Genomic DNA, 13,305 nt, shown 5'->3' with positions numbered 1-13,305 from the left:
GCTTAGGGCATACCTTGTACATCCTATAGCCCTTCTCTGGTGGGTATATACTGTATGCATCTGTCTTCTGCAGCTAAATGAACTAGATTTTCCTTTTTTCCATTTGTTTTAAACAAAAGCCCTTGTTTAGGTGCAGTTACACATATTCTGTAGGTTCTGCTACTAATCTTATATTTATCTGTCTCGGATCCTACAAGACATTAGTTGTGCAGCACATCTATGCTACATGACTGCTGGACTTACGCATGCACTGTACATGCTCCACTGAATTCTATGGAGAGCTCATACTCTGTAAGAGTGCAAACTCTCTATAGAAATGAATGTAGAGTATACTGCACAGAAAAGGTCTGATTAAGCAGGTGAGGCAATAATTCACAATGAGAGTGACCATAATAGGTAAAAATTCAAGGATCACCCCTTCTAAAAATTAAGCAATGCTTCACTGCACTGTTGGCAACTTCACATGTGTTCTTTCTCTTGAGACACCCAGGCTTCCCTTCTCTCCCATCTACTTGTTGCATATACTGCATGGTACATCACAAAATACTTAAAAATGGTAGCAGTCCCTTCAGATCATTGCCAGGCCTCAAACTCTCCTCTCCTGGTCCTCTAGCCAGCTGCAGATCCTTTAACCTCCCCATAGTGCCCCCTCCAACCATCCTCAGTGGCCTATAGTGCTCTCAGCCTCCACAGTGTCCCCTAGCCTGCTGCAGAACCTCCAATCCTTCATAGTGCCCCCAACCTCCAACAGTGTCCACAGTGCTCCCCAGGCCCCTCCAGAAACCTTATCTCCTACAGGGCCACCAAGTCAGCTGCAGAGTCTCCTAACCCATTCCTCAAACACCATCCCCCTATAGTGATATCTAGTTTCTGTCAAGGTCCTACCTTTTCCCAGAGATTATGCTGCTCCATGTGCTGGCATCCATCTTGGGTTTCTGCAGAGCATGGTGGGAGTCTTTTATGCCTTCAGGCCTCTGCGGTCCATCCCCCAGAGGGGTGTTGTTGATCACATATAAGCCTGTTGTCCGCACGTGCTCCTTGCATTCGTGTCTTGTGTGTTTTTAACGCTCGGCAAACGCCTAGCAACCTCCGCTAAACGGCGCATGCGGCGTTTGTGGAGCGTTTGCCGAGCGTTAAAAAACGCTCCGCAAACGCCGGACCAATGCTTGCCAAGCGCTATAGGGGCATTTGGCAAGCGTTGGTAAAACAGTCAAGTGTGAACGAGCCCTAAGAGTTTTAGTCAGCAATGGAGCTGAGCCATAGTAGTAAGCGATTGCTCACTGTAGCATTCATCTGCTGATGTTGAATTGCTCAGTGGTGGCATCTCTAAGGTGATATGGCACTTTGTATTTTGCCCTTAAAACAATATCCTAAGTACCAAAGAGTTAAATAACTCTGACATTTTCCACCACATTTCTGCTTTTGTTTAGCATGTTGTTAAATGAATGGAAATTTGACTGCTTGGATTGTATTGCATATATGTTTTACATCACTGGTGTATCACGCTATATCAATTAAAAAGAACTGTTTATATGTATGGCTGTCTTCATGCACTGTGTAGTGGTCGGCAAGAATGTGGCTTTGATGTAAGTTTGTGAAGTAAAGCAAAACAGTTTAAGCAAAATAAAGTGAGAGGGAGAGAGGTGTACTGGATATTATCATTGTTCTGCATTTGCTGTGGGCAATCCAGGAACATTTCAGTTACATATTGTACTCATTGGAGCAGATATATAAAGTAGGGTTGCACCGATGCCAGTTTTTTACTGGAGAGTACAAGTACCGATACTTCTGGTCAAGTACTTATTAATACCGAACACTTTGGCAAGTGATTTGAACAGAAATACAGTGCAAATCCTGTCCAAATTGCATGTGGTTTACCCCACCGCTCCTCTGTGAGCCCAGTACAGAAAGACAGGGAAGTGCCAAAGTGCAGCAATGGGCAGTTTATTCAAAAATGTTATAACAGGTCACATTAAAAATACATATCTTGCATGTCAAATCCACATCTGCATGGTCATAGTGTCCCCGTTCCGCAGACCCTTTAGTGATGGAAAACCACGGCCACCTGCGGAGCCCACAGAGCTAGAGGAGATGTATAGGCAGTTCACCCCCCCACAAGCAGACATCACTTCTGCCTATAGAAACATAAAATAGCGCTTGAGATCAATTGTAAAATCAACAGTTAGATCCACACTAGCAGCTAGCACAGTATTAAAGGTTACAAAATATAAACTATATAAAATGGAGAAAATGCAGCACTAAGTGTATGTCTAAAATAACATAAAACAAGAAATGCAACATATAGAATATAGAGAGTCCAGTGTTAAAGCAGCAGCATAAATCCAATATCTGTCCAGAAGAAACATTGAAGGGGAAAAGAAAGGTCCTTCACCAACACCAAACACACAGCCCCTTACCGAATCATTTTGACCGCAAAGGAAGGTCAATAAGTGCTGTAAGTTTCCCAGAAACAATCACTGGACTAATAGTACTTCATAAGAATGCGTCCTTCAGAACAAAACTCAAAGAGCACCTGAATTCCTTGTAGCCTCATATGGGATATTCCAAAGCAAAGAAATAATCCTCCTGTTTCATCATCTGTGACGTTGTCAGGGGCATGGCCAGCGTCAATACATTGTACCTTTTTTATGGAGGAAGGAAGAACCTCCTCCTCCTCTAATTGCTTTACCCCAGAACTGGAAGGATTTAACCTTGAGCAGCAGAATACATTACCACTTTCTGTATATGTGTTCCAAAAACCAGATTTAAATATACATAAATGTAAAACACCAAATAACAACGATTAGTACATAATAAACATAAAGAGCCAAATGATCCCTTTATAAACATATTATAATTCATTTGATGTTAAATCAGATTAATTGAAATGATCAGTGGAACATGGTCATCACGTTCACGGACTTGGCGCCATTTTATGGTTACTTAGCATACATATTATGTTAAACTATAGTTGCACACTCAAATTCAAATGTAACATAATAAAAAAACTATTTTTAACATATAAAATGTTAATACCCCTAGACAGAAGCAGCACATAGTATCAATATGCTAGACCTAAATATATATTTAAACATCCATTAGCTGTTATTTATAAAAGCGTTAATATCCCACTCCATAGTCAGGCCATAAGGTGCATATGTGTATAAAGTGTATATCCACCATGTTTCAAGCTTCTATATTTGTTGTGGCTACCCCTCCAGTTTTTAGTAAATTTATCAATACCTAGAAAAAAAAAAAAAAAAAGGGCTCCTGGATTCTTATGATGTAAAGCGTAATGCTTAGAGACACTAGGATTAGGGAAACCCTTAATAATGTTGGCAATATGCTCCTTTAATCTGGTTTGTAATGTGCATATAGTGCATCCCACATATTGGAATCCACATGGACACTGCATTAGATACACCACATTCTTAGTGGTGCAGGTCATAAATTCCTTAATTTTATAAGACTTTTGGGTGGCCACAGAACAAAAGTCCTTGATTTTCCTACATTTAAGTGTGTTATGTTTACAAACAGTAAATATTTTTTACAAGAAAAATAACCTGTATATTGCATATATAGGAAGTGGTAATGTATTCTGCTGCTCGAAATTCAATCCTTTCGGTTCCAGGGTAAAGCAATTAGAGGAGGAGGAGGTTCCTCCTTCCTCTATAGTCCTGCATAGCCAGTCAACACGCATTTCCTTCACTCAGACACATGTCTCAGGAAACAGTTAACCAGTCCTTGAGCTTTGTTTTGAAGTTTTATTAGGGGATTTAGAACTTGGATGGGGTAAGGGGTGTATGGGATGCCCAAGGGTATGGCAACAGAGGACAATCTTCCTGAACTATATACAAGTCTTTACAGCAAAACTCACCTTTTGGAGAGCTAGCCAACATCTCCTGTAGTATCATCCCTTCAGCCCAGATGACTCCTCTCCTCATCCAGCTGTACTGGCTGAATCCCTGGACAGGGGATTCAGTGCCTGCCACTGCAGTGTGAAACAGTCCTGAGTAAGACAGCAGATTTAGTCTTCAACTAGACTGCTCCTTTCCCCTTACTGGCCCAGGGGGTGCAGGTTTACTCACTATGTCACTCTCTTGTGTTGCCAGTGGGGCAGTAGCTGCTACCAGGCCTTCTAGTTGGGCCACTCCTTAACTGCCACACAGGTGGTACTCTCTCAGGGGGCCAGTAACAGTCCAGGTGTTTAGCCTCCCAAGGTCCTCTGCCTGCAGGTGAACCCCTCCCCATCTGGGCCCTCTCACAGGCTCCTGCCTTCCAGCCTCACATCCTTCTCCTCTCTCTTCCACCCGAATGCTCCTGCAGCTGAGCAGGCTCAGTTACTCTTAAAAGGTTGTCCTGATCCCAAGCCAAGCCTCCTCTTGGGGATTGGCCAAGATCCTCTAAGAGTACAGACCAGACATTCCTCAGATCTGCCCATTACTTCTAGACTTTTCTCCAAAATTCTAGAGCGGGGGGAAATTCCAGAGGGCTGGTCTGCAGAGCCTCTCAGCTCTGACCAAATTGTGAACCTTGCTAGCTATTACTCACAGGCTGCTACTCAGCCCTAGCTAACAATTGGATTCTAGCTCCCCCTAGCTACCTAGGAGGATGCTACATCTGTTTACCAGCTTAAGTGGAGCTCCAGTCTATTCTGAAAAAAAAAAAAATAACAAAAACTGTAGCTGCTGACTTAAAAGCAGACACTCACCTGTCCTAGTATCTAGCGGTGTGCTCACCGCAGCCAGGTTCAGTGACCATCCTCTCTCCTCAGTGCCACATTTTAATTGTGGGCATCTAGCTGTGCCAGCTTGCAGCTTCAAGCTATAGCCACTGTGCATTGTGAATGGTCCCATAGTCTTCTGGTGCCTGTCACATGTCCTAGAAGACTGTGAAAGGGAGAAGGTGAATGAGAACTTCCGCTTCTGATCGCTTAGGAGTTTGAAGCGGAAGTGGGAGCAGGTACCTGTCAAAAGACGGCAATTCATCATGGGCTGCGGGGTACCAGTGCTTAAAGTGGTTATAAACCAGGGTCCTCCTGCGCTTAAAAGAAAGTGTAACCTCACTTGAAGCTGCCAACACTCAAAACTGATACCTAAACAGTGTTAAATGATTCACAAATAATGCAGCGCTCACTCAAAAATAATAATATTAAATACTAAACCACTGGGTGTGAATAAATACACTCAAAAGTGCAAAGATATTACAATAAAGTGCCAAAATGAAACAATGAAAATAAGTAATTAAATATAATAAATCACTATAAATAAAGTGATTCATAAACCGTGTATACACACAAAGAATGATGTAGACCCCTTTTGAAAAAAGGGGATATCAAAAGTGCTTATGTGCCAAATAAGTGTCCACACTTTAAAACACTCAAATAATCAAAAAGTCCATACAGCAAACAATATGTGATGGATGCGTTCATGCAATGTGCAATGGTGCTTTGTAATACCGTGACCGTGTCAACACACTTCTTCTATTGCGGCTAAAATGCCTCCTCACCTCCTCCCGGTGACCCCCAGGGGCCAAGCAGCTTTCAGGATCACCCTGGATCCTTTACCATAAGGGCTGGTAACAATCCTCATGCAGTGGATCTCCTAAAGGGTTCCAGACAGGAAGTTTCTGTAGAACAATAGCTCACCAACACAGTGAGCCAAAAAAGATCCTCTATTGTGCAGTATTTCTTTACACCAAGACTCCTTTATTTAATGAAAGAATGCCACTCACATGTCAAGCAGTTCTCCCTCCTCACCAATGTATGGGTATACTGCATGTGTGTGGGACTTCCTGGGTATACCAAGATGGCCACCAATGCCTGAAGTGTGTCACCGTGCACTGGAAGCTGCATATTGGCGTACCTACGCGTTACGTCACAGACTGCTCGTGACTTCCTTGGGGTATCGCCATGGAAACACAGCTCTTTCCTTTTATACAGGACCTGATTACTAGTGACAGCTATGGCACGCCTCCCATGTTAATTAGTGGTGACCGTGGCCATTTTATTGAAGCTCAACTTGCATTTGAATGCACAGTCGACTTGATGTGGGGAATGGAAAAAGATATTTTAATCCACAGTACCCAGTATAATTATTACATGGAGGCCAGGTAATCTATACTTCCCAAAAATAAATACATAAACCTCTTTATTAATTACAAATAAAATTAAAATAAAAATGCAATAAAATAGTGTTGTATTTACACTATATTCTCAATATGAAAAATATAAAAAACAAGAATAAAAATAAAAAACGGACACTAGGGGATAAATAAAACCTCTAACCTGACACTCAGAATCAACAATAAATAAAATAAATAAATATAAAACCGAATATATATATAAATAATTCTTGTTGATGAAATCCTGCTTTAAAATTAAAAAATATTTATACCATAAAACGTATTATTTAAACTTCTGTCACTTTATCATGCAATATACCCACACATTAACATAGACCACTGTAACAATAATCAATAATGTACATGAATAAATAAATAGATCCTATCATATATCAAAATAAAAAAATATATATCAATATATAAAAAATATATAAGAAATATATATAAAATATATAATAAGAAATATATATAAAATATATAATAAACAGCCAGATAAAAACCAGCCTGACAATAGAAATAAAATTAAAAATCACTAATAAAACAATTTAGGTCGAATTCAACATTCAACCCCTTGGGGACCTGCGTTTGCATATAATATATCCACCTGGACTCAGCCTGACTTAAAGCTTTAATTTTGTTACTACCCCTCCAGTGTTTCTTAAATTTCTCCATAACCCAAAATTTCATCTTACTAGGGTCCTTGTTATGGTATGCGGCAAAATGTCTGGAGACACTGTGTTTCAGAAATCCTTTCCTAATATTTTGGACATGCTCCCTTAGTCTCTTCCACAATGGCTTTTTGGTTCTGCCTATGTATTGGAGTCCACATTTGCACTCTAAACAATACACGACCCCCTCGGTCTTACATGAAATGAAATCATCAATAGTATACTCCTGGCCGGTGGAATTAGCAACAAAGCTTTTCCGCCTATATTTTGTCATTTTGTGGCTATACAGGCAAAGCAATTCCTACATGGAAAAAGTCCTTTTTTGTTTAAAAAAGTAATATGATTTTTAATGGAAGGATCCAATACATGGCATTTTTTCATTAAATAAAGGAGTCTTGGTGTAAAGAAATACCGCACAATAGAGGATCTTTTTTGGCTCAATGTGTTGGTGAGCTATTGTTCCACAGAAACTTCCTGTCTGGAGCCCTTTAGGAGATCCACTACATGAGGATTGTTACCAGCCCTTATGGTAAAGGATCCAGTGTGATCCTGAAAGCTGTTTGGCCCCTGGGGGTCACTGGGAGGAGGTGAGGAGGCATTTTAGCCGCAATAGAAGAAGTGTGTTGACACGGTCACAGAATTACAAAGCACCATTGCACATTGCATGAACGCATCCTTTACATATTGTTTGCTGTATGGACTTTTTGATTATTTGAGTGTTTTAAAGTGTGGACACTTATTTGGCACATAAGCACTTTTGATATCCCCTTTTTTTAAAAGGGGTCTACATCATTCTTTGTGTGTATACACGGTTTATGAGTCACTTTATTTATAGTGGCACTATATTTAATTATATTTACTTATTTTCATTGTTTCATTTTGGCACTTTATTGTAATATCTTTGCACTTTTGAGTGTATTTATTCACACCCAGTGGTTTAGTATTTAATATTATTATTTTTGAGTGAGCGCTGCACTATTTGTGCTTAAAGTGGAACTTCTCCTTTTGGGTGGAGCTCCACATTAAGTCTTGATGAAATAATTTGTACATCTGAGTATGGGGAGCATGTGACATTCCCATGAAACAATGCCTGGTGACTGGGGAGGAAAGCTCAAAGTCTTTTGCACTGTGGAAGTTCCAACACAGACTGACACTGACCTTACACAGGGCTTTCAACTTAGGGGCTGAAGCGAGTTAGGAGGAGAAAAAAAATACTAGTAGCAGATGCGTATTTTTATCTATTTTTTTTTTTCATTTTCTCTTTACCCTAGAATTATTTAAATAAAATGAAGCTACTAAATAAACAGAACTTGCATTAATACTTAAAATTTTATTGTAGGGGGTTATGAGTGTGCACTTTCTATTGGATCTATGAGCTCAGAGCAGGGGCGGACTGACCATTCAGGCTCTTGGGCACTGCCCGAGGGCCCGGGGTCAGTAGGGGGCCCCATGAGATGCCCCTGGTACCTTTCATTGGCTTTTTCATAGGCTGTTTTGGGTGTGGGCGAGGACACAGGGGCCCCATGATCCCCTATTGCCCGGGGGCCTCATGAGTTATCAGTCCGCCCCTGGCTCAGAGTAGCCTATAACTACTTAATTAGGCAGAATTTGGTAATACAGGGAGGGGGGATATCTAACATAGGCAAGCAGGGCATAATAAGTAAAGGAAACAGGACTAAAATTCACTCTTTTGACAAGTGTTTTGCAGATTGCTTTGGCCCAGTTCAAAAATTATTTTTCAATGCATTGGTTAGATTGATTTCGTTAAGCTACTCTTGCACATTTATCTCTTTAAAAAATTTAAAGAATGTAAATCTCTTAAAGAAAAAAAAATAATGGCTATAGTCAGCAGTTAGCGGATAGACCTATTTATAGTAGGTATATCATTAAGTTAAATGGAGATTAAATAATAACTCAAAAGAAAAAAAAAATTAAGTGCCATGGCTTCAAAGCAGGTGAGCAAAATGTTACTAAATACACTAATAAGTGGAGTAATAAAAACCAATATCAAACCAACATTGTGTATTATTTTTAGAGATGAGCGAAGAAATGAAAAATTCGATTCGACGAATTCGTGGACAATATTCGATTCGAGTCGAATAAATTCGCTGTGAATTTAACTTAAAAAAGGGTGTTTCTAGGCTTCAGAGAGACTTAATATTAGTGCAGAACACTGTACCTTTAATTTAAATGCCCTTGGAGTCTGCTGGGGAAGAGAAATAATACTGTCACTCAGTATGACATGCAGATGAGTGCCGTCGATCTTAGAATCACCGCACACTTCACTCATTTGGCCAGTCACGGGGCCAAAACCAGTGTTTGGAGCCACAGTGTGGCGGTGGAGGCAGCAGCAATGGGAGGCCATACAGCAACCTATGACAAAATGGAAACCAGCAGGAGTGTGAGGAGACCTGAAAGTGGCACATGGCAGAGTGGGAGCAATGGGAGGCGGTACAGGGACCCAGGTCACACTGTGGGCCCAGCAGCAGCGTGACCAGGCGGTACGGGGGTCCATGGCAGATTTGGGGCCTGGTAGCACCTATGGGAGGCCTGTAATCTGCCAGCACCCTATGACAAAATGGAACCCTGGGCTGGGGCAGGCAGAACCGCCGTATCTTTATCACGGTTTTCCCAGGCCACCGAATGGCGACGCTGCATATGCTGACGCAACGCTGTAGTCCCAACATGGGCCCCCTGGCCACGCTTGACTTTCTGGCCACATAGTCGACATACGGCTACGTTTACTTCCTCGGGCGGCTTGACGAAAAATTGCCACACCGCAGAGTAGGAAACTTTGCCTCCTCTACTCCTCACTGGCTGACTGCTACTTCCTCCGTGCACACCGGCACCACTACTGGCCGTGGTGGTAGGCTGCAGTGGAGCTGGTGCTCTACTCCGTGGCCGTTTGCCTCCACTGACACTGCTGCGACCCTGCTGCCTCCTGGCAGCAGCAATGGGAGGCCGTACAGGGACCCATGAGAGACTCTGGACTTGGCAGCAGCATGAGGAGGCGGTATATAGGGGCCCATGGCAGATTAGGGGCCTGGCAGCAGCTATGGGAGGCCCGTAATCTGCCAGCACCCTATGTCAAAAAATTCAACACACCAGCAGTGTGAAGAGACCTGAATGTGGCACATGGCAGAGTGTGGCGATGGAAACAGCAGCAATGGGAGGCCGTACAGGGACCCATGAGAGACTCTGGACTTGGCAGCAGCATGAGGAGGCGGTATATAGGGGCCCATGGCAGATTAGGGGCCTGGCAGTAGCTATGGGAGGCCCGTAATCTGCCAGCACCCTATGTCAAAAAATTCAACACAACAGCAGTGTGTGAGGAGACCTGAAAGTGGCACATGGCAGAGTGTGGCGATGGAGACAGCAGCAATGGGAGGCCGTACAGGGACCCATGAGAGACTCTGGACTTGGCAGCAGCATGAGGAGGCGGTATATAGGGGCCCATGGCAGATTAGGGGCCTGGCAGCAGCTATGGGAGGCCCGTAATCTGCCAGCACCCTATGTCAAAAAATTCAACACACCAGCAGTGTGAAGAGACCTGAATGTGGCACATGGCAGACTGTGGCGATGGAAACAGCAGCAATGGGAGGCCGTACAGGGACCCATGAGAGACTCTGGACTTGGCAGCAGCATGAGGAGGCGGTATATAGGGGCCCATGGCAGATTAGGGGCCTGGCATCAGCTATGGGAGGCCCGTAATCTGCCAGCACCCTATGTCAAAAAATTCAACACAACAGCAGTGTGTGAGGAGACCTGAAAGTGGCACATGGCAGAGTGTGGCGATGGAGACAGCAGCAATGGGAGGCCGTACAGGGACCCATGAGAGACTCTGGACTTGGCAGCAGCATGAGGAGGCGGTATATAGGGGCCCATGGCAGATTAGGGGCCTGGCAGCAGCTATGGGAAGCCCGTAATCTGCCAGCACCCTATGTCAAAAAATTGAAAACACAAGCAGTGTGAAGAGACCTGAATGTGGCACATGGCAGAGTGTGGCGATGGAGACAGCAGCAATGGGAGGCCGTACAGGGACCCATGAGAGACTCTGGACTTGGCAGCAGCATGAGGAGGCGGTATATAGGGGCCCATGGCAGATTAGGGGCCTGACAGCAGCTATGGGAGGCCCGTAATCTGCCAGCACCCTATGTCAAAAAATTCAACACAACAGCAGTGTGTGAGGAGACCTGAAAGTGGCACATGGCAGAGTGTGGCGATGGAGACAGCAGCAATGGGAGGCCGTACAGGGACCCATGAGAGACTCTGGACTTGGCAGCAGCATGAGGAGGCGGTATATAGGGGCCCATGGCAGATTAGGGGCCTGGCAGCAGCTATGGGAGGCCCGTAATCTGCCAGCACCCTATGTCAAAAAATTGAAAACACAAGCAGTGTGAAGAGACCTGAATGTGGCACATGGCAGAGTGTGGCGATGGAGACAGCAGCAATGGGAGGCCGTACAGGGACCCATGAGAGACTCTGGACTTGGCAGCAGCATGAGGAGGCGGTATATAGGGGCCCATGGCAGATTAGGGGCCTGGCAGCAGCTATGGGAGGCCCGTAATCTGCCAGCACCCTATGTCAAAAAATTCAACACAACAGCAGTGTGTGAGGAGACCTGAAAGTGGCACATGGCAGAGTGTGGCGATGGAGACAGCAGCAATGGGAGGCCGTACAGGGACCCATGAGAGACTCTGGACTTGGCAGCAGCATGAGGAGGCGGTATATAGGGGCCCATGGCAGATTAGGGGCCTGGCAGCAGCTATGGGAGGCCCGTAATCTGCCAGCACCCTATGTCAAAAAATTGAAAACACAAGCAGTGTGAAGAGACCTGAATGTGGCACATGGCAGAGTGTGGCGATGGAGACAGCAGCAATGGGAGGCCGTACAGGGACCCATGAGAGACTCTGGACTTGGCAGCAGCATGAGGAGGCGGTATATAGGGGCCCATGGCAGATTAGGGGCCTGGCAGCAGCTATGGGAGGCCCGTAATCTGCCAGCACCCTATGTCAAAAAATTGAAAACACAAGCAGTGTGAAGAGACCTGAATGTGGCACATGGCAGAGTGTGGCGATGGAGACAGCAGCAATGGGAGGCCGTACAGGGACCCATGAGAGACTCTGGACTTGGCAGCAGCATGAGGAGGCGGTATATAGGGGCCCATGGCAGATTAGGGTCCTGGCAGCAGCTATGGGAGGCCCGTAATCTGCCAGCACCCTATGTCAAAAAATTCAACACACCAGCAGTGTGAAGAGACCTGAATGTGGCACATGGCAGAGTGTGGCGATGGAAACAGCAGCAATGGGAGGCCGTACAGGGACCCATGAGAGACTCTGGACTTGGCAGCAGCATGAGGAGGCGGTATATAGGGGCCCATGGCAGATTAGGGGCCTGGCAGCAGCTATGGGAAGCCCGTAATCTGCCAGCACCCTATGTCAAAAATTCAACACAACAGCAGTGTGTGAGGAGACCTGAAAGTGGCACATGGCAGAGTGTGGCGATGGAGACAGCAGCAATGGGAGGCCGTACAGGGACCCATGAGAGACTCTGGACTTGGCAGCAGCATGAGGAGGCGGTATATAGGGGCCCATGGCAGATTAGGGGCCTGGCAGCAGCTATGGGAGGCCCGTAATCTGCCAGCACCCTATGTCAAAAAATTGAAAACACAAGCAGTGTGAAGAGACCTGAATGTGGCACATGGCAGAGTGTGGCGATGGAGACAGCAGCAATGGGAGGCCGTACAGGGACCCATGAGAGACTCTGGACTTGGCAGCAGCATGAGGAGGCGGTATATAGGGGCCCATGGCAGATTAGGGGCCTGGCAGCAGCTATGGGAGGCCCGTAATCTGCCAGCACCCTATGTCAAAAAATTCAACACAACAGCAGTGTGTGAGGAGACCTGAAAGTGGCACATGGCAGAGTGTGGCGATGGAGACAGCAGCAATGGGAGGCCGTACAGGGACCCATGAGAGACTCTGGACTTGGCAGCAGCATGAGGAGGCGGTATATAGGGGCCCATGGCAGATTAGGGGCCTGGCAGCAGCTATGGGAGGCCCGTAATCTGCCAGCACCCTATGTCAAAAAATTCAACACACCAGCAGTGTGAAGAGACCTGAATGTGGCACATGGCAGAGTGTGGCGATGGAAACAGCAGCAATGGGAGGCCGTACAGGGACCCATGAGAGACTCTGGACTTGGCAGCAGCATGAGGAGGCGGTATATAGGGGCCCATGGCAGATTAGGGGCCTGGCAGCAGCTATGGGAAGCCCGTAATCTGCCAGCACCCTATGTCAAAAAATTCAACACAACAGCAGTGTGTGAGGAGACCTGAAAGTGGCACATGGCAGAGTGTGGCGATGGAGACAGCAGCAATGGGAGGCCGTACAGGGACCCATGAGAGACTCTGGACTTGGCAGCAGCATGAGGAGGCGGTATATAGGGGCCCATGGCAGATTAGGGGCCTGGCAGCAGCTATGGGAGGCCCGTAATCTGCCAGCACCCTATGTCAAAA

The 13,305-nt window shown here is 45.3% G+C and overlaps 1 long non-coding RNA gene across 1 annotated transcript; it reads right to left on the bottom strand.

Moving 5' to 3' along the window:
• Positions 1-1,928: 1,928 nt before the first annotated feature.
• LOC149447820 (uncharacterized) lies at positions 1,929-2,598 on the bottom strand. The gene is made up of 2 exons (XR_016305814.1): positions 2,418-2,598; positions 1,929-2,135 (listed from the first exon to the last, which is right to left on the bottom strand). It is a non-coding gene; the product is annotated as an uncharacterized LOC149447820 (long non-coding RNA).
• Positions 2,599-13,305: the final 10,707 nt, after the last annotated feature.

The sequence above is a fragment of the Staurois parvus genome, unplaced genomic scaffold, assembly GCF_062004578.1.
Source record: "Staurois parvus isolate SC_StPar_1 unplaced genomic scaffold, SC_StPar_1.0 ptg000668l, whole genome shotgun sequence".
NCBI lineage: Eukaryota > Metazoa > Chordata > Amphibia > Anura > Ranidae > Staurois > Staurois parvus.
Note: the sequence above shows the minus strand (reverse complement) of the source record. Positions and strands in the feature narration are given on the sequence as shown.